Here is a 21,168-nt window from a genome sequence, read left to right as displayed (position 1 = left end):
CTTTGAGTCTCTATAAGGAAAAGGCAAGGCAAAAAAACAACAAAACAACCAACCGCCACCCCAACACCAAAAAAAAAGACAGTGTGCCCTTAGGGAATAGGGGTGCATCCTTATTACCTCAACTCCTGTAAACGTGAGGGGGGGAAGAACAGGAAGAGCAGAATGCCAAAAGGAAAGAGTCTCTTAAAGCTTACAAAAAAAATAGATCCATCTAATCAAAAGACATCGTCAAAACATACATTTCTTCAAATGAATGAAGAGGTATTCCCCCAAATTTATTCTAGAAACAAAGACCCATGAGCCAAATGGAAAGGGAAAAAAACCTCCCAAAGACAGGGTAGGAGCTGCAGCAGCCTAAGTAACACGTCCCCAGGAGAGCAGCAGGATCAACACGTGATGTGTCTACTTATCAGGGTGAGAGGGAGAGAGGCAGGAGCCACTGCCTGAGCGTGTGTGTATTGTGAGGGGAGGGAGCCTATGTGTTCAAGGAGGAGAGAGCGAGGAGGGTGGGGAGGCCAGAAATGAGTTCGCCCTCCAAACTCTTTGCCCATCTTCCTGCAAGAAGGAGGAAGAGGAGTCACTCTGTACTCGGTGAACTTTGCACATCCACTGCAAAAAAAACCATCTTCCGGAACAACTTTGCATCCCTTTCCCTCTTCGACTTTACTTCGTTTCAGTTTACAAGCATTATTATTACTTTTTTTGTTTCATTTTGAGAAGTTCCCATCGCTCCCACCAGCAGCATCCACGCCTAAGCGCTAGCAACCCATCCCCGGGCAAGTCAGTCGTAAGCAGGACGTCAGGGCAGGATCCTGTGCAACACCATCCCTGGGGCTGCTCCTCGCAAGACTACAACTTTATTACTACTAGCAAGAAAGGTAAGAGAGACGCTATCACGTTGTTATTTTTGCAAAATATTGCGTTTCTTTACTTTTAACAGGGATGTTAAAAAACGGAAAGTTGTGTTTTTTCCCCTCCCACTTCGCCCGAAAGTTGTGCGGTGAAGATGCTGCTGCTGCTCTTTTTTATTTTTTTTTCCAGTCTCCCTTCACTCCCCCTCCACGCTTGTCCTCCTCCTCCTTTCTCCTTCCTTGTTGAAGTCTCTCTACCAACCAGCTCCGAGCACCAGCAGCAACAGCAGCAGCGTTTGCCTGCAAGGACCTGATGCTCATCCATATTAAACCCGTCTGAGCTCAGGAATCCGGCCAGATCATCTCCCGTGCTGCTGCAAAGTTTATTTTTAACCGAACCGGCCACAGAATTTGGATGCTGGTGGTGGGGGGGCGACAAGTACACTTCTTTGAGCTTACGTGCCCCCCCCTCCCTCCCCTTACAAAAGAAAGTTCGCTTTGTTGGCTTTCCAAGTTTGAGAGTGGTGCAAAAGTTGAGATGACGCTTCTTGACTAAGGTTAGATTCCATCTATCTGTCTATTTATATTCTTTGATCACTCTGGGTCTTTTGGATTCACGTTCTCCAACGTAACTATGGCTTTTATTCGATTTCTTTGGCGGATGGGGCTGGAAGTGGAGCACTTTTATTTGACTCCACTAAGTCGAACGATGCACCGTGTGTCTCCAATTTGCACTTTGATACCTCTCCCTCCCTCCCAGTGAGGTGAGAAGAGCATTTCGTCCTGCTGGCCTTTTTTTTTTTTTTTTTTTACAGCATTCTGGAGCTCAGCGTTTTAAGTAATCCAGTGTAAACTTTAATCTAGCCCCCCCCCCCCCCCTTTGATAACGCTTCCCATCTTTCCTGAAAAGTTGTAGTTTTGAACGTTAAACTTCTGTTTGGCTTAATATAGAAACCATCTGTGACTGACTGAAATGCAGATTTTATAGGAAGAGAGCGCACGGTCCGAGCACATCGTCATGAGTACAGGAAGGAAGAAAATAGTTTACTTTTTTTTTTTTTTTTGCAAGGTTAGTTTTCTCTAGTGGGATCACAGTCTGCTGGACCAGAGCTGCTTAATGACTGATTTTTATTCTTTTTTTTTTTTTAAATCAATTAATTGGTGGCGTGGGGGATGGACGGTGTTGTGTCTGATTCTAATGAAATGATGTTCCATTATCGATGAAGGGATTATCTTATTATGCGATTGTGGCGGTGAAGTTCTTTTCTGTGCCTCCGCCGTGTAGATGCGGACTAGTCGGGACTCGTCTCTTAGGAAACTGCGACCTTAATGGTTGCTAAGAGGCAGCCGGGGAAGGGTTTTATCCTCTCGCCCTTTGCTGATTAGCGTTTTCCTTCTCGGCGTTAGTGGGGTGGGTCAAGTTTAGGATGTTTCTTTCCATCTTTTTTTTTTTTTTTTTTAAATCTTTTTACACACATGCAGCTTCTCTCACCAGGGCCGATTTGTGTTTTCAGTTTGTTTCTACCACCCAGCAGTATTAAATTGAAAGGTTGAGGGCGGCCTGTTGTACTTTTTCACCTCTCTCTTAGGTGGGACGTGTTACTCTGTAGAGGATGGGGGGGGGGGGGAATCGAGGCTAGGCAGTTTGTAAATTTATGCCGATCTTCCAAGATACTTTTTTATTAGTTGTTTTTTTGAAGACGTGGAATTATGTTCTTCGCTTTTTTCAAAGGGGGGGGGGGTCAGTGTTTGAGTTGCTGATGAGTTAGTTACTAAGGAGTTTGCCACTTTATCTCGTTGTGCTCTGCAGTGCATCCTTGATGGGTAATAAAAGAGGAGGAGAGCAGTTCTCCTTGCTCAGCAGATTTGTCCTCCCCTGTTTCTTACTGGTTAGGAGATAGGAGAGCCCAGATCCGGATGAGCCATTTACATTCCATTACGAAATTCTACACTGCTTCAGAGCCAGCAGTAGCAGCACCAGCACCAAACACACACTTGTACAAGAAAACACTCCCAGAAAATGAAAGGGAGGGGGGGGGGTGCACATCAGCTATCACTCTCCCCAATAAGTGATTTAGCATGGTAAAAGTACAGAATATTAGTAATCCCTAGGAAGGTGAGCCACTAAGTACTGACTGGTGCAGAGAAGGTGACTTCTTTGAGCAAGTGATGTTTCATGGGGTGGTTTTTGTGGTTTTTTAAAAAAAATTCCTTTATAAACTTGTGGGAAAAATTAACGTGCATAGTATTTTTGAACCAAGAGTAGCATTTTCATTTTCATTTTCATTATTATTTTGTTTTAGCAACTTTCCATTTAGTCTAATTTAGTTTTTAATAAGTTTGCCATTGTTCCAAGGTTATGGCTGTGGAGACCTGATGGCCTGTGCTGAAAGTCAGTTCCTCCTTAAATTCTCTTCACTGCATCCCCCTTTTTAACAGAAGGAGTAGCTGTTTCTGCTGAAACAGAGGTGTGTAGCATGAGCTGTCTGGCTTTCAACTGGCTTTGTGCTTTTGTTTTCTCTCAGAAGGATCTCTGTTTCTGGTGCTTGGAAAGGAAGTGAACCCATCCATCCAGCTCAGGTTGCCACAACACTTCTTTGCAATGTTTGGTTGATGATACATCCCTTGCTATTGACTGGTTTTAATTTGGATTTTAGATTTATATTACTCACCTTTTCCAAATCTGGACTTGAGGCAATGTGGGTTCAGGTATATAGAACATGAGGTGATAGAGGTCAGAGGTTAGAATGAGTGTTAGTGGGGGAAGTGGGATTTCAACCCTGACTTCCCTGGTTAACAGCTTGCTTCTCTAAACACTAACCACTTGATTTTAATTAAGCATTGGCATTCTCCTTGTATTCCTTAAACCTGCTTTATGTCCCCCTTTTATCAAGCTATGTAAGGTTTGTTTGTTTTTTTTAAATCACAAGCTACTGCGGTAAAAGTTCTGATGCTCATAGAATTCTTATGCTTTTACCACAGTGACCTGTGATAGAAGCCCCTAACGCAGCTTGATTAAAAGGGACCTATGTTTGATGGTGGTATGAATTTTTGATGTTAGCTATATTTTTTGGATTCTGCCAGGTATTTTGGCCTGGCTTGGCTACTTTTAGGAGCAGGATACTGAAATAGATGGGTCTTTGGTCTAATTTAAAATGGCAGTTGTTCTATTGTTCTTGTATTCTTGTTTTTACTTTGTTTAATGCTGGCAGGCAAATAAAACCTATAGTATATTTCTACATGTTTTAAAGCAAAATTTAAAGTGAATTGCCTTATAAACTTTTTTTCCCCATATACTGCATGTGATGATGCTGATTCAGATCTGCTCAAATGAAACAACATCACAGTTCCGCTGAGTTGTTAATACCATTATTTTAATGGAAGAGTAGTGCAGTGTTCTGGAAGCTGTATTGGTACCAGAGAAAACTAGATTTGTAACTACCAATGGGACCAGTATAAACATTAGCCTGGATTCAGTAGCATATGAGCTTTTTAAGGTTGCAGGGTGGCAGGTTTAGGAGCAATAATAGGAAATTATTTTTCACGGAGAGGGTGGTAAATACCTGGAATGCTCTCCCGTGAGAGGTGGTGTAGATGAAAATAGTGACGAAATTCAAAAAAGCTTGAGATGAATGCAAGAGGATCTCTAATAAGAAAATGAATGGCATTAAACAAACTAAGGCCGGTACTGGGGAATCCTGCATGGTCTGTGTTCCATATATGGTGATTCGGTTTAAGATGAACTGGGGAGGGCTTTGATAGAAGCTCCAGTGACAGGTTGGTTAAGATAGGCTGGAGTAGGCTTCAATGGTAACTCTAGCAGTGGGAACCTAAAGACAGTACTGGGTGGACTTCTATAGTCTATTGCACAGAAATATTAATGAAAAGCCAACTCTATTCCTCAGATAAGTCACTCTTAGCATTACCCTTCTCCTCCAATTGCCAATTCCATGAATATACTGTATAATGAGTGTGACTATTGGGCAGACTGTCTGGACCGTTCAGGTTTTTAGAGAATGCTACTTAAAGTGCTTTTTAAATCCTCCTTCCTTTAAATCTGGAGGTGAAGTTTCATTCACCAGCCAGCTGAGGTGCCTGCTGGCTGCCTGGGAGGAATGCTTAGGCTGACTCGGCTTGTACAGGTGCCGGCTGCCATTTCTGGCTTTGCATATCGCACACTGCTTTCTCAAGGAGACAGACTGTGTTTTTGGTTGTCGAGAGATCCCGGAAGCCCTAGAACTGGAAAGCAGCACACCTGCCTTCTAGAACAAGCGGTTCTTTTGGTGACTGTTTTTCAGTGTTCGTGATGAGCAAATGCTGCTGTCTGCTAAAAACACCTTTCTCTCCCATCATGGTGTTGTTTCATCTTGAGGACTGCTGCATCACCAGGCCCTGAACTCTGATGTTGTAGCTATCACTCTTGCGTTATGTAGCTAAAGTTCACTTTGCCACTGCATGGTGTCTCCTTTTTTTTATTTTAAGGCAAACCAAGGGAGTGGGGGATGTGTTTGCTGTTGCTTTCCCATGAATGCATAGATGTCAAAAACACATGGTCAGGCTCTGAAACGGAAAACTGTCACCCTTGGGTTGCGTTGCTCCATTATTCTTTGTAAAGGTACTGTAGGTGGTGCTTAAGAGGTTGGAGGATAGGTGTTGCTAAGCAGCTAAAGAGAAGGATGCCAAAATGACCTCCCTTTCTTTCTGAGGAAACAGATTATTTTCCAAGTTTTTAGACCTGTGGTTAGCTTTAGGACTGATCTTTTTTTTTTTCTCCCAAGGCCTGTGCTGGTGGGTTGGCATATGCTCTGTTAGATGTCCTTCATGGGAGGTGGCTGTCATTCTTTGCATTCTGAGCTTCTGATGTATGTTGAAGGCTTTGGTGCTCAATACAGATAATATGCAAGCATTTTTTTTTTTCTTGATCATGGTTTCTTCAAGTATGTATCTGAAATGAGCAGAGACTCAATTTGGATCTATTTATACATGCTCAGAAGAAAGCAGCACTTCGCTACAAGCTTTTTCACATGTTACTCATTTGAAGGGGTAGTTGAGGTCAAGATGGCAGGTGAATGCACCCTGCCGGTTAAACTTTAGCTCCAGTTTTAGCTAGATTGCCACCTTACTTCAGTATCGACCCTCTCCCTTCCCCCCCCCCCCCTACTTCTGACTGTAGTATAGGCAGCAAGAGGTAGACACATTCGTCTACTTGTGGCACCGAATGGATGCTCCCAGCATTGGAAGTTTCTTCAGAATAAGTGCCAGCCCACAGAGCTCACTCGACTGGTGTAGCAGGCACTTTGAATTGTGTGCATGAGAGCACCTCTTTTAAAGGGTGGACTAACCGCTGATTCTTGTCACTGACCCAAGTTTAAGAGAGAGCTTCTCGTGAAAGGATGCAGTGTACTGGATTCGTTGACTTTTTCTGGTTTCTTATTCATCTCTGCTCCATGCCTCCAAGCACAGGCATCCTCCTTTTATCTGCACATGTACCAGTCAAGGAGACTAAGGTTGCTATTCTTGGAACAGCCAGTGCCCGTTGATACGCAGACACACTGCAGCAAACTTTCAGCCAGTGCAGCTTGGGCCTCTTTAACGCCTCTGTCCCTTTTACAGTTGGCTCAGCTCATCTTGTTTCTGTGGCTGCTCCTTGCCCCCCCCCCCCCAGTCAGAGCTGAGGTGCACTTCATGAGGCAAATTTTGGGGAGACTGGGAACAGTCTTCCTGTGCCTTACTGGGAAACAAGTCGTTATTTATAGTATCATGTATGCAAAACAGAGAAATCCAACAGTCTGCAGTAAAAGGCAAATGCCAAGAACAAAAAAAGAGTGCAATGTACAAGGTATAGGAATGTTTATTAAAAAACTATGGGGTCCTTTTACAAAGACGCGGTAGCGGTTTAACGCATGGAATACCGCACGTTAAACCGTCTGCCGCGCTAGTACCTAACGCCTCCATTGACGAGGCGTTAGGATTTTAGGCTGCCGCGGGGGTTAGCGTGTGATGAAATGTCTGGCGTGCTAACCCCCGTAGCGCGCCTTGATAAAAGGAGCCCTATATAAAATTGTAATCCAATGAAGTGACCCTCATATACATGGAGTATGGACCATGTATGTTCACAGGTTTGTGTTTGATTTTCCTTTTGGAGGGTTAATGTTGTGTGTGGAGTTCTCTTAAACAGTTGGGGCAGGTTCAAGAGTATCGGGCATCTTAGGCAAACTTTTTATTATGTCTATTCTTGAGTAATATGTTGTACTTTTATAATTTTATAATTTGCATATTGTAATTCGTTGATTGTCCAGCTCTCTTCGGTGTGAACCGCCTAGAAGTCGTCTGATTATGGCGGTATAGAAGAATAAAGTTATGTTATGTTTTATCCTTGCACCCCCCTCCAGTTTAACATTTTAATCCCCGGCCCCCCTTAGCAATCATGACCACCCCAAAAAAGAATAATCTGTTTAAATGAGCTATTTAAAAACTGTCCACCGTACTGCTGATCAAAAGCATCTCCTGTTATTTCTTTGTGTGGTTGTCGGGACCTATTATTGACTGTAGCTGATCTTTAGTAAGCCCCTCCCCTGAAACCCCCCTCCCACCCCAAGGCTGCTTCCCCAGGCAATCACCTAGTCCTGCCCAATGTGTGGACTGGCCCTATAAATTGTATCTCAAGAACTCTGATTCACTGTCCTTGCATGTAGTGAAACAAAATCCTAGTAACAGACGGTTTTCCTCTGTGTTACAAAGATGGGGCAACTTTTCTTCCTTGGATCTGGGTTGATTTCACTGATGTAGTGGATTGATAATAGTCTACATATCCAGGGGCAGTGAAATTTGCTTGTGTTTCATCATAGATTATTTTTAAAAGAGGATTAAGGAAAGGAGCACAACTTCCTAAGATTCATCCGAACAGCAGCTAGGAAGGGACACAAATGCCCTTCATGGGTCTTGGGTGAATTCCTTATCATCTGATGGGTATATCCTTAGGCTTTCCAGTTCCAAAGCATCTCCAGACTCCACCCTGAGCAATTGTTCTGTTTTGTATAGCAACACTTTTCATCCTGAGGCACTGTACACCTGGTTAATTGTATATGCACTCAACAGATGCACAGCTGATATGTTTGTGGGAATATGTGTGTGAGTGTGTGTATATATATATTTGAATAAATAGTCAAAGGGAGTTGCTGAAAACTCATGACTCTATCAGACAAACTGTATACTACCAGGTTAGAGAGCACACAGAGTCCCGACAGACAAAATAATTTTATGTGGTAGAAAAAAAAAGTAAACAGATGATGATAACTTACCATTATTTTTATTAGGAAGGTAACATGTTTCAGTCATTTAAACAAAACTCGTAGTATACAGCCTGCCTCTCATCCAGGATAGTCAGAACCGGATTATAGTGAATCAGTATATATATATCCATAGATATACATCTAAGTACCCATTCTTCACCTGGGGTGGTGGTTTATGGTTTTGTAATTGCAGAGTTCTCGTACAGTTTACTTGGGTGAAACATATTGTCTATCTGAGAAGTGGAACAATCCCATCAGTAGAAACCTCCTCCCCCCCCCCCCTAGAAAAAAGGACTTGTGGTGAAAATAATCTGAGGAAACATTTAGTAATTTTAGTTACCGCTAAGTTTTTAGAATTTAGAGGACTATCCATTTCAAGTTATAAACAAAGATAAAAAATATACTTAGGGCTCCTTTTAAATATTAGCACGCACTAACCATGCCTAAACGCTAATGTGTGCATGTTAGTCTATGGACGCAGTAGCAGATAGCGCACATAAATTTAGCGTGCGCTAAAACGCATAGCGCACCTTAGTAAAACGGGGTAAATTTTATTGGTGCAGCCTTGAAATGAATTTTTAATATTCACTTCCTCATACATTATGAATGTTGGGTACAAGAGAGAGAAACTCCCTGCTTCACACTCAAGCAGTGACTCTACAGTGCGGTGCATATTCAGAGTTGTGCTGGAAGCAAGAGAGAATTCACTACTTTTTTTTTTTTTTTTTTTTACAGCACCACAGTTGTGGTCTGGGGTATCTCCTTTTGAAGGTACAGTGCTTGCGTTTTCAGGTTATCCAATCTGCCAATCAGTAAAGGTAACCAGCTGAATAGGTTTCTCCAGACAAAAGTAGGTGATGGGTGGAGACTGTTTGCTCAATGTGATTCAAACAAGCCCTGCTAAGAAACTTTGAAAAATCCCAGAGCTAGAGAAGGGCATCTCAATAGCTCCACAAGGGATTCACCTACAGACTCGCAAAGTTTTCTATGTGTTGGCACTCTTAGGGGTGGAGAAAAGCTATTGAAACCCCCCACAGGCATTGTTAGTCTTTTCTAGAAAAAGCAGTCTGAGAGTGCCTAGATAAAAGCTTTTAACCTGTTTAGTTTAATAGTTGTTTTAAGCCTGCTGGTGCAGAAAAAAAGTCTATTCAATGCAGATCTGAGTCTGCAGCTTAAAATGTTATCAAGTGGAATTAAACAAATATAGTTGGGCCTTGCAGCAGTCCAGAAACCATAAGCCATGGAAAGCTGGCCTGCTAATTGCTAAAGTTTCACACGTACTTTGCTCTTGCCTTCCTTCATAATCCTCCTTGCAGTGTTGCATGGCACCCCATTACTTTGAAAGGGGGTCAAGTATATGCTCTTAGCCTCTGGAATTTTGAGACTGAACCACACAGCGGTGGATATGGATAACTTTACCTTGAAAACAAGTAGAAACTGGTGTCCACAGATAATTATGACTGGGAGGGATAGAAAGTTATTGTTCTTCACTCAGACTTATGATGGCTTTATTCAGGACTTCTTTTTTCCCCCCCTGTATCCAGGGCTGCATTTACAAATGGGCAAAGGAAGCAGCTGCCCCAGGCCTATTTTTACAGGGGGCCCACAAGTAAACGAGGTCCTAGGCACAGGATTCACTCCAGTTCAGCATCTTCCTTCTCTCCCTTACACAATTACTAGGGATAAAAAAGTGGCGTAAAGGTGCAGAACCACCATCAGTGCGCTACTGATGGCTCTTCTGGTCCTGTCCTTTCTGATGTCGCTGTCCGTTTTAGGAGCAGGACCGACAGAGCCAACAGCACCATGGACCAATGGTGACTTTGTACGTTATATCCAGGATGTAAGGTAAGCTATGCTGCTGGACCCGGGGGGGGGGGGCCGAGGGCGGAATGGACACTGCTGATCCAGGGAAAAATTCAGGGGTTGGCACTGCTGGACTGGGGAGGGGCATCCCCAAAAGTTTATCCAGGGCCTCATGGGTGGTTAATGCAGCCCTGTCTGTGTCCAGTGTGTTGGGGGAGGAGGGGGGGGTCTTCATTTGTAGTACCGTAACTGTTGCAGAATGAAAGGGCTTGCCAGACTAAATGTAGTTATGATGTAGCAGCAAATTAATTCTCACAGCTGATTTAAAATCCAGACTTGTGGATCAGAACCAAATACTTTCTATACTAAAAATATAGGTTTGTGAATATAGTGATTGATAATAACATAAGAATTGCCACAGTCCGCTCGTGACCAGTGCCCTATTTGAGTCTAGCCTTACCTACGACGTTCTGATTCAGAAGGAACTTATCTAACCTTTTCTTGAATCCCTGGAGGGTGCTTTCCCCTATAACAGCCTCTGGAAGAGCGTTCCAGATTTCTAACACTCTCTGGGTGAAGAAGAACTTCCTTATGTTGGTACGTAATCTGTCCCCTTTTAACTTTAGAGAGTGCCCTCTCGTTGGAGAGGGTGGACAATCTCTCTTTCTCTACTAAGTCAATTCCCTTCAATATCTTGAATGTTTCGATTATGTCCCCTCTCAGTCTCCTCTTTTCAAGAGAGAAGAGGCCCAGTTTCTCCAATCTCTCATTGTACGGCAACTCCTCCAGTCCCTTAACCATTTTTGTCGCTCTTCTCTGGACCCTTTCGAGTAGTACTATGTCTTTTTTCATGTATGGCGACCAGTGTTGGATGCAGTATTCCAGGTGGGGGCGCACCATGGCCTGGTACAGTGGCATAATAATCTTCTCAGATCTGTTTGTGATGCCCTTCTTAATCATTTCTAACATTCTGTTCACCCTTTTTGCGGATGGTTTCATTGACTTGTGTACAAGTACTTCCATGTCCTTTTCCTGGGGGCTCTCTCCGAGTATCGTCCGCAAATTTAATCACCTCTTCCGTCGTACCAATTTCCAGGTTGTTTATAAATATGTTGAAGAGCACAGGCCCGAGCACCTAACCCTGTGGCACTTCACTCGTGACGCTTTTCCAGTCCGAGTATTGTCCATTTACCCCCCCCCACTCTCTGTTTCCTATCCACCAGCCAGTTTTTAATCCACATATTTCACCCTCGATTCCATGGCTTGCAATTTTTCAAAGTAGTCATTCATGTGGGACCTTGTCGAACGCCTTCTGAAAATCCAGGTCACCCTTGTCTATCTTCCTGTTTAGTCCCTCGAAGAAGTGCAGCAAGTTCGTTAAGCAAGATCTTCCTTTGCTGAAGCCGTGCTGGCTGGTCCTCATCAGATTGTGTCCGTCAAGGTGATCAATGATGCGGTCCTTTATCAGTGCCTCTACCATCTTTCCTGGTACCGTAAGTCAGACTCGCTGGTTTGTAGTCTCCCCTCGAACCTTTCTTGAAGATCGGCGTAACATTCACCACTTTCCAGTCATCCGGACTCCTTCCTGATTTGATCGACAGATTGGCTATAAGTTGAAGCAGTTCAGCTATAACCCCTTTCAGTTCTTTGATTACCCTCGGGTGGATGCCGTCCGGTCCAGAGGATTTATTGTTTTTAAGCCTATCAATCTGCCTGCATACCTCTTCTAGACTGACCATCGACCCTGTCAGTTTCCCGTCTTCATTTCCTGTGTATAGCCTGTCAGCTTCTGGTATATTAGATATATCCTCTTCGGTAAATACAGACACAAAAAATGTGTTCAGTTTGTCGGCAATGGCTTTGTCCTTCTTTAGTACTCCCTTTATTCCATGGTCATCTAACGGCCCCACTGCTTCCTTCGCGGGTCATTTTCCCTTAATATATCGAAAGAACGGCTTAAAATTTTTTGCCATGTGATAGAGCTGTAAACTGGTGGCTCAGCGCATGAGTTCTACTGTGAGATTAGTGAGAAAATTATTCTGTGCGAGTTAGTCAGCCAATAAGATGCTAATTGAAAGTGCACAGAGTTTGCGTGCTAGATCAGAGAAAGCCTGTGGGACACATGACACAAAGGTTCTGCAGTAAAGATGGCTTCACTGTGAATATGTTTGAAGAAAATAGCACATCTGTGCAAGCTATTCTGCACATAAAATATTTGCCTTGTAAAAATTGCTTTCACATAAAATTTCTACAAGTTTGATATTTATGTGCAAAACATGTGCAGATATGTGCTGGTCTTTTGTTTTCTTCAGGCATGTGCACAGTACATATTGTATATACTAAAAAAATGGGGGTCTTGGTTTATATTTGAATCTTCCCTCCTCCTCAGACCCATTGAAGGCCTCTCGCTGAGCCTATGCTAGTTCAGTGGTGAGCCAGGGCAAGAGTGATCCTCCTATGCTCCTGCCCTGTGCAGATTCACTACTCAAAATAACTGATGTGAGTTCCCACAGTCAGTCACGTAGCGAGAGTAGAGTTGGTGGCGTCCCCCCGCCCCCCACCCCCGCTGCTTCCACATACACCCCCCACACCACACTCGTGCCCTCCCTTCCCCCCCCCCACCCCTGTACCTTTTAAAATCTTTGCCAGTGCAAGCTGCTTCTCTGACCTGTTGCTCATACTGGTGTTGGTTTTCCTTCTGACATCACTTCCTGGCCCTGTGCCCCGGAAGTGATTTCAGAGGGGCACAAGATTTGGCAACGTTTCTCTTGCTGACAAAGATTTAAAGAGATACTGGGGATGGGAAGGGGGGAAGGAGCTTGAACCCAGGGCAATTTGCCCCCTCCCTCTTAGTATGCCACTATACACAGTGGTTGCTATGCTTATTTATCACCTTTTCATGAAGAGATTCACCCAAAACGATTACAATACATTGAATAGTAATCAGGTACTCTTTAAGTATTTTCCCTATCTGTCCTGGCAGGCTCACAATCTAACTGTGGTACCTGAGGCAATAGAGGAATTAAGTAACTTGGTGAGAGGCGCAAGGAGCAGGCTAGGATTGAACTCATAACCTCAGGGTGCAGAGGCAGCAGCGCTAACCACTAGGCCACTCACTCCCACAGTAACCTTGTGAGGCTGATTTGAGTTCAGTTTATGTTCGAATCAACCTTTTTTTTTTTTTTCACCTTTTCTAGAGGGAAAAAGGTTACCTCTGTTTATATTTGGATGGGTTTATATTTAAGTATATACGGTATATTTTACCTCTGGGCTTAGCTGTTATTCCATTCTGCCTTTTAAAGTTACAGGTACTTGTGGTTGCAGAAAAACAAGAAAACTGGCATAAAATCCTCTCAAGTAACCCTTCTATGTTGCCTTGGACCTGGTAGTGAATTTCTTGCATTGTATACATGTTGAAATCCCTTTTACTTCCCTGCATTGCAGCAAAATACCTAATGGTCTCATTAACAATGCATTTTTTAATAGACTCTGCATTCTTGTGCACTGGGCAAATTACTCAGGGCTGCATTGAACCTCTCTGTGCATTCTGTGCCCATTAACGTATGTTTACTCTACATGGTTGTGTTTACAACAGCTTTATGTATTGATCTCATACAGCATGGGGGCCTCAGAAGGTTGACCTGGTGGAAACATTTTTTTGAACATCTCTCCTAGAGAAGAGAAGCACACTGAATATTTTGTCCTCAAAAATTGTTAGTAGATACATTATGGCAGTGTCTTTCAAACTGTGTACCCCAAAGAGTTTCCGGGTGTGCCACAAGATATTCCAGAATTTTAAAATTCCCTTCATAAATATAAACTAGAATAGAGGACATGTATATCGTGTACGTAAGAGTCTTGTCAATGTTATGAGCGTCTGTGTTCGTAAGAATAAAACTACCCAGACAAGTATCATTCTTTGACATGATTGGTCCTTGAAAACCAACGGCAAGTAATTTTTGTTTTATTTTTTATGCAATAGTTATCCTAAGTTGAGCAACAAAATAATCAAGTCTTTGTTACCATTTGGATCTTCTTATCTTTGCGAACTTGGATTTTCAGCTCTGACAGAAATTAAATAGAAACAAAAGAGAATGACTTGGATAGGTTTGGATAGGTTCCTAGAGGACAAAGGGATTCAGGGGTACAGATAGAAGTAGAGGTAGGTTATAGGGATAGGAGTAGAGGTAGGTTATAGAAATAGTCAGGGACCACTGCTCAGGCAATAGACCTGATGGGCCGCCGCGGGAGCGGACCGCTGGGCGAGATGGACCTCTGGTCTGACTCAGCGGAGGCAACTTCTTATGTTCTTATGACTGCAGATGGTGTATGATAAAATGCATGTTTGTTTGTCAACTATTGAGCTGTATTTTGAGTTAATTTGTGCTCAAAAACAAGCACATCAATTGCATTGATTAGCAGTTCTATTTACTTTAGTTTCACCTTTATTACAATTACCCATACATAGCTTAAAGAACTTTAAATGACTCTTAAGGTGCACTAAGCGTTTTAGCGCGCGCTAAATCAAACCATGCACTAACCGCTAACGTGTCCATGAGATAACATGCACGCGTTAGCGTTTAGTGCGTGATTAGCGCACGATAATATTTACCGCGTGCTAAAAAGCATAGCGCACCTTAGTAAAAGAGGGGGTTAATTTTTTGTTGATTCTGCAATTTTATAATTTCAATTATAATATGCCGCAAAAAAACATTTGCTTCATTTTTAGTGTGCTGCAAAAAATATTTGTTCTGTTTAATGTGCCGGAGATTAAAAAAAAAAGTTTTAGAGACCCTGCATTCTGAGATACCGTATTTTCACGCATATAACGCGCGCATTATACACGATTTTTACAAACCGTGCATAACCTTGCGTGTTATACGCGTGAGTGCGTTGTACAAAATTTTTTTTTATATAGTTCCCCCCCGACGTCCGATTCACCCCCCCGCAGGACTGCTCGCACCCCCACCCTGAAGGACCGCTCGCACGCACCCCCACCCCGAAAGACCTCTTGCACGCACTCCCACCCGCACCCCCAGCCTGAAGGACCGCTCGCACCCCCACAGCCTCCGGACCCCCCCCCATCATGTAGAAGCTCCTACCGGTGTCCTGCTGCTTCCTCTTGGCGGTCCCGGCCCTTCTGTGAGCCCTGCGCCTGCGCTGCTTCCTCTTCCGGTGGTCCCGCCCTTTCTCTGACGTCAAGCCCTCTTGCCCCGCCGACTCCCCGACTCCCCGACACGACGGGAGCCAAACCCGCCTGTCCGGCAGGCAGCCAACAACGTAATTAGGCCGGATTGGCCCATCCGTCCCAAAGCTCCGCCTACTGGTGGGGCCTAAGGCGCCTGGGCCAATCATAATAGGCCCGGGAGCCTTAGGTCCCTCCTGGGGGCGGGGCCTTGGGCACATGGTTCTTGGGGGGGGCGGTCGTTGGGGGGAGGGGGGTTTGCGTCGAGGGCAGGAGGGCCTGGGATCCCTCCTGCCCGTAATGTAGTGCGGGGTGGGGGTAGGGGGTCGCCGTGGCCAGGAGGGTTTGGGCTCCCTCCTGGCCCGAACAACTAGCGTGGGGGGGGGGGGTCGCCAGAGCCAGGAGGGCTTGGGCTCCCTCCTGGCCCGATATTGTCGGGGAGTTGGGGAGTCGGCGGGGCAAGAGGGCTTGGGCTCCCTTTTGCCCCGATCGTGTCGGGGAGTCGGGGGGGCAAGAGGGCTTGAGCTCCCTCTTGCCCTGATCGTGTCGGGGAGTCGGCAGGGCAAGAGGACTTGACGTGAGAGAAAGGGCGGGACCGCCAAGAGGAAGCAGCAGGACACCGGTAGGAGCTTCTACATGATGGGAGGGGGGGTCGGGAGGCTGTGGGGGTACGAGCGGTCCTTCAGGGTGGGGGTGCGTGCGAGCGGTCCTTCAGAGTGGGGGTGCGAGTGGTCCTGTGGGGGGTGGTGAATCGGACATCGGGGGGGGCATCAGGCTTTCAGGGTGGGGACAGGACTTCAAGGGGGAGAGGAGAGTCGGTGCGGGCGAAAGGAGAGTCGGGGTGGCCAGAGGAGAGTCGGGGCGGGCGAAAGGAGAGTCGGGCGGCAACGGGAGAGTCGGGCTGCATGCGTGGTATACAAAATTTTTTTTACATATATTTCGGTTTCCCGCACGCTATACCCGTGTGCACGTTTTACACTGGTACGCGTTATCTACGTGAAAATACGGTAATTCTAACTATATTTGTCAGGAAATAATGCAATCATTTTGGCTGACTAGCTCTTTTCAGATAGATAATACTTCGCAAGGCTGGGAATATATATGATCCCCCTATACACTAAGGGGCTCATAATCAAAACTTAAATACGTCTAAAAACCTGTCCAAGTTGGCACTTGGACGATCTAAAAGACAGGAGGTTGTCCAAGTGCCAATAATCTAAATGGCTTTTTTTTGGATGTATCCGGGGACATTTTAGGCCTCTCAATCCCGCTGTGCACCCAGAGCTGAAAGGGGCATTTTTAGAGGGGTGATTAGGGCGGGATATGGGCTGACCTAGACTTGGTTGTCCTGCAGGGATAATTGAATGTTTAACGAGACTGCCTAGGCAAAACTTATAAGTTGTGAGTTAGACGATGTAAAGACAAGTATAAGTCCCCAAAAAGTATCCAAAGTGACCAGATAACCACTGCACAGACAAAGTAAAGGCCCACACACACTCCCCCCATACTCACTTCCCCTGTCGCACCCCCACAAAGTTCAGAATAAAAACATACATACCTGCCTCTGGAACATCAGCACCTGCTATAGGAAAGCCTAGTAGTGCTGCACACAGCGTCTTAAATAGCCTGGGGGATGGGCTAGTGAACCATAGAGAGGAGGACTCATGCCCATAAGCCACTCCAACTACTGCATTTATGGTAGAACATGTGCACCCACCAAACTCCCCCCCCCCAAAAAAAAAAAACCCTATACTGATATATAGGTGCTTCCTGCAGCCATAAGGGCTATTGGGGTTATAGACAGGTAGGTATAGTGGGTTTTGGGGAGCTCACCATAACCTATAAGGGAGTTCTGGTGAGATGTTTGTGGCATCCTTTTTGTGAAGTTTACAGCACTGCTCTGTAAGGTGCCCCACTGCTCTGTTGCCAGTTCATCGCAATGCTGGCCCCTCCAACGTACAAATGGTCTTGTTCTGGACGTTTCGGACTTGAGATAATATTTTGGTCAAGAATGTGCTATAAATATGGACGTATTGGAGGTCTGGACGATCAACCGCCTGGATGTATAGATTGATGATTTTTGAAAAAAAATATTTTAGACGTACTTTTCGAGAATAGACATTTTCCCACTGTCAACTTTGAGCGACTAGCGCCCTACGTCCAAATCAGACTAAGATGTATGTTTTGATTATGTCCCTCCACGTTAAAAGCCCACCTGTTTGAGACTGCTTTCAACCCTTTGATCTCCTTTTACGAAGCTGCGTTAGGGCATTAATGCGTGGAATAGCGTAGCGCATGGTAATATCCTGCGTGCGCTAAAAACGCTAGCGCACCTTAGTACAAGGAGCCTTATATGTCATGTCTGGCCAAGTTAGACTGTAAACTCTTCTGAGCAGGAACCAGCTATTAAAAGTCAAAATGTGTAGCGCTGTGTATAACTTTCAGCGCTATAAAAGTGATAAATAATAGTAGTAGTAGTATACACCTTTGGTCCATTCAATTTCTCTTCAGACCCACCCAGTGGTGACAACCATTGTTAATGTAGCTGTCTGGGTTCCCCTGGCCCCGCCAGCTGAAGAGTCCTTTCTGAAGTCCCAAGCAGATTCATTCTCCTGGCAGTCAGTGGTGCGTTTCCAGCTGCCAATGGCGACATGCCCCCTCCCTCCCGAGCATGCTCAGTTCACTTGGAACTCCCGTGTATGAGGGATACCAGTTGAACTGAGCATGCACCGTGAGGGTGCAAGTGTTGGCGGATGGAAACATGCTGTTTACTGCTGGGAGGATGAGTCTGCTTGGGACTTGTCCAGAAAGCACTCTTCAGCTGCCGGAGCCCAGGGGTCCCTACCAGTCAAAGTAGTTATTGTTTCAGTAGGGTGAGGGGAACACAGTGAAAATGTGTGGATCAGACCCACTCAGAGCATCCTCCCAAACTGAGGTCTGGCTACATTTCTGCTATACACATTAAAAAAAATATTTAAATAAAGTGGAAGATGAAATGTGCACAATTGCAGTTTTCTTGCTTTCGTTTTCTGACTCAGGCAACCAACCACCCCTCACTCCATCCTTCCCCTCCCCCCCCCAATTCATTTTCTTCGACCCTGCCCTTACTACTCTTAAATTGAGCTCTGGTTCTTGACTATGGCCTATACACTTCTTCCTGTGTTGTGAGGCTTTGGGATTACCACTACATAGTATATTCCCACTGCACAATCTATTTTCAATTCCCATGGCTGCCCCTTTATTCCTGTGCCATAGGTCTGGGGATCCACATAGAACATTTAGGATGTCCTTCACTGCTCATATAATCTTGCTGTTCTTCCTGTTTCTTGGGGCTTGGGATTCCTGCCGTACACTCATCTCATCTTCTCTGAGCTTCCTATTTTTCTCAACATTGATTTCTTTGTACATTTTGTAAACCTATGCGTATGAATAGACAGAGTCTCCTTAAGTGGTGCTCTTGCTCAATCGAAACATGTCTAAATAGGGTTTGGCTTGAACTTAGTCATCCACATTTAAAGAGGAATATCAGAATTTATTTTTTTTTTTTCTTTTGTAGAAAATTTAAATACAGGTGTCTTTAACGTTTCAGGATTTGAGACTGAGTCTGTTTCTCTGACCTTTGATATAGTAAGACAACCTAGTGTACTGGCCAATGAGAAAAGCTGTGGTAGCCTGTGTACAAAATAAATACAGAAGCTCAAGCACGAGAGGTTGTGTTTGAGGTTGAAAGGAGAAGGCTGAATGAAAATGTGGGAAAACACTACTTTAGTGGAGTTGATGGATACCTAGAATAGTTCAGCAGCACAGAGACAGAATTCAGGCACACTCAAGACAGAACCAGATAAAGTGAGAAGATCAGTGAAGGAGAGCAGGCAGGGTAAACTAGGGGTCAAGAGATTCCTGTTGATGGTTAATGTTGCACTGGGCCCTCTGTACTAAGCAGTTTTCCTGTAGACTCAGTGTGGGGGGAAACCCTTTTATCCCAGGACAATCAGGCAGCATATTCTCTACATGTGGGTGATGTCACCGACGGAGCCCCCTAGTGGACGTTTTCGCAAGCTTGCGATTGGCCCACGCATGCGCGCGTACTCCTCCCGCCTGGTCTAGGGCATGCGTCTCCTCAGCGTGGCCTCAGTTCTCTGTTTTCCGCGGAGCCAAAAGCACTGCTCCCTTGCTTCGCGCGATATCGTTGTCCCTCTTGCACCACGGCTTGTTTGGTTAGTTTCAGTTGAGTCGCTGTGCCCGCGTCTTTATTTTCCTTTCTTTTTCGTTTTTTCAGTTCGCATATTTTTGACCGAGTTCCCGGTCTTACTCTGGCCGCCTAGCCTCGCGGGGCCGCGGCCATATTTTCTTCTGATGTCCCGGCCTCGTTCCGGGTTTAAAAACTGTACTAAGTGCAACCGGGTTATCTCCATCACCGACCCTCATCGTTGGTGTGTGGAATGCCTGGGTGCAGAGCATCGCGCTGAGTGGTGTCCCCGTTGTGCGACTTTGCAACCACAGGCTCTTCGTAGGAGGGTGGCCAAGATTCTCCAACTCTTTGGCCCCATGGATCCTGCGGAACAGGCCTCGAGCTCGGCCTCAGCGCCCTCGGGTGCCTCGGCCTCGGGTAAGTCTCTTCTTTCCTCCTCAGGTGTACCGGCAAAGAAGCCTACCTTGGAGTCATGTCAGTGCTGCCTTGTTGGCGTCTTCGAGACATCACTCTAAGCATGCCTCCTCACGTAGGGAATACTCTTCCTCGAGGTCGCCCCCAAAGGAGCGCACTGCTGCATCTAAGACCCAACCACCTTTGGTCTCAGTGCCTATGTTCGAGGACATGCTTAATTATACTTACTACGCAGCTTTCCTCGGTGGTGAGCCACCTGGTCCCGACTTCGACACCTCTGACCTCGGTCTCGACCCAGTCTCGGTCTGACCAGCCTGAGCATCCCCTCGTATCTCGAGGCCATGCCCGCAAGACTCGCCGGGTTCCCTTGAGTGATTCTTCATCCCCCGAGTCACCTGGGACTTTTCGGGGGTCCAGGCCAGGGGCCCGTTTTTCCCCTGCTGCTATGTCGTGGCTTGCCCCTCCTAAAAAGCCCCGCTCTTCTCCGCCCCTTCGGGCCAGGTCTCCGACCGCGAAACCTTCCAGGCACACGTTTGTCCTCGAGTTGGACTCTAGTGTGTGTTCCCCATCGAGGCAGCTGCCAGCCTCTAAGGGGTCTTCTTCAAAACCTCTTTCTCAGCTGCTCCCAGATCTCGCTTGGGGTCTCCTCAAGAGGATGTGTCTTCTTCTTGAAACTCCTCCTTTACTCGTTTCATCTCTGACATGAGTAGGGCCTTGAACATGGACCTCCAGTCTGAGTCCCGTTATACCCAGCAATACCTGGCGGAAATGGGTGTTGATCATCCGCCCCGTGAGGCGCTATGATTGCCTTTGCACCAGGTTCTCCGGCAGACTTTTCTCTGGAGCCTGGAGACCCCATATGCAGTCACAGCCATTCCCTCCAAGTTGGAGTCCCGTTACCGGACGATCCTGGTTAAGGGGTTTGAAAGTTCTCAGTTTTCTCACCAATCCTTGGTGGTTGAGTCTTCCTTGAAGAAGGTTTATGCTGCCGTCCCTCTGGGCAGGGAGGGCCCTACGATGGACAAATTTGGTCGCCGTCTTTATCAAAACTCAATGATGGCGAATCGTGTCCTAAACTATAATTTTATCTTCATGTCCTACCTCCGGTTCTGTGTGGATGCCCTCGGCTCGTTCCGGGAAGCTGTGCCAGATTCTCGGTGGCAGGAGTTTAGTCTCCTCAAGGAGACCCTCTCCCAGCTCCGCCTTAATATGTTTCAGGCGACCTATGATGCCTTCGAGCTGTCATCGAGGGTCATGGCCTTTGCAATCGCCATTCGTCGCCACGCTTGGCTCCAGATTGTGGATATGGATCCGAATCTACAGGATCGTCTTGCCAACCTCCCGTGTGTGGGTCATGAGCTCTTCGATGATTCCATCGAAGCGGCCACCAAGTGCCTCTCGGACCATGAATGGTCCTTTGCCTCCCTGGTG

The 21,168-nt window shown here is 45.7% G+C and overlaps 1 protein-coding gene across 5 annotated transcripts in view; it reads left to right on the top strand.

Annotated features, from left to right (window-relative positions):
- The first annotated feature begins 517 nt into the window (after window positions 1–517).
- RREB1 (ras responsive element binding protein 1) overlaps window positions 518–21,168 on the top strand; it is a 305,141-nt gene continuing 284,490 nt past the window's right edge. For 2 of the 5 annotated variants that reach the window (XM_033934751.1, XM_033934744.1), the window contains exon 1: window positions 1,173–1,408. The gene's annotated coding sequence lies outside the window, so the exon portion shown is untranslated. Of the gene's footprint in view, window positions 879–1,172; window positions 1,409–3,320; window positions 3,432–21,168 lie in introns of those variants that run through there. The other 3 variants (XM_033934749.1, XM_033934743.1, XM_033934745.1) reach the window with 2 other exon arrangements.

The sequence above is a fragment of the Geotrypetes seraphini genome, chromosome 2 (genome assembly GCF_902459505.1).
Source record: "Geotrypetes seraphini chromosome 2, aGeoSer1.1, whole genome shotgun sequence".
In the NCBI taxonomy this organism is placed as follows: domain Eukaryota; kingdom Metazoa; phylum Chordata; class Amphibia; order Gymnophiona; family Dermophiidae; genus Geotrypetes; species Geotrypetes seraphini.
Note: the sequence above shows the minus strand (reverse complement) of the source record. Positions and strands in the feature narration are given on the sequence as shown.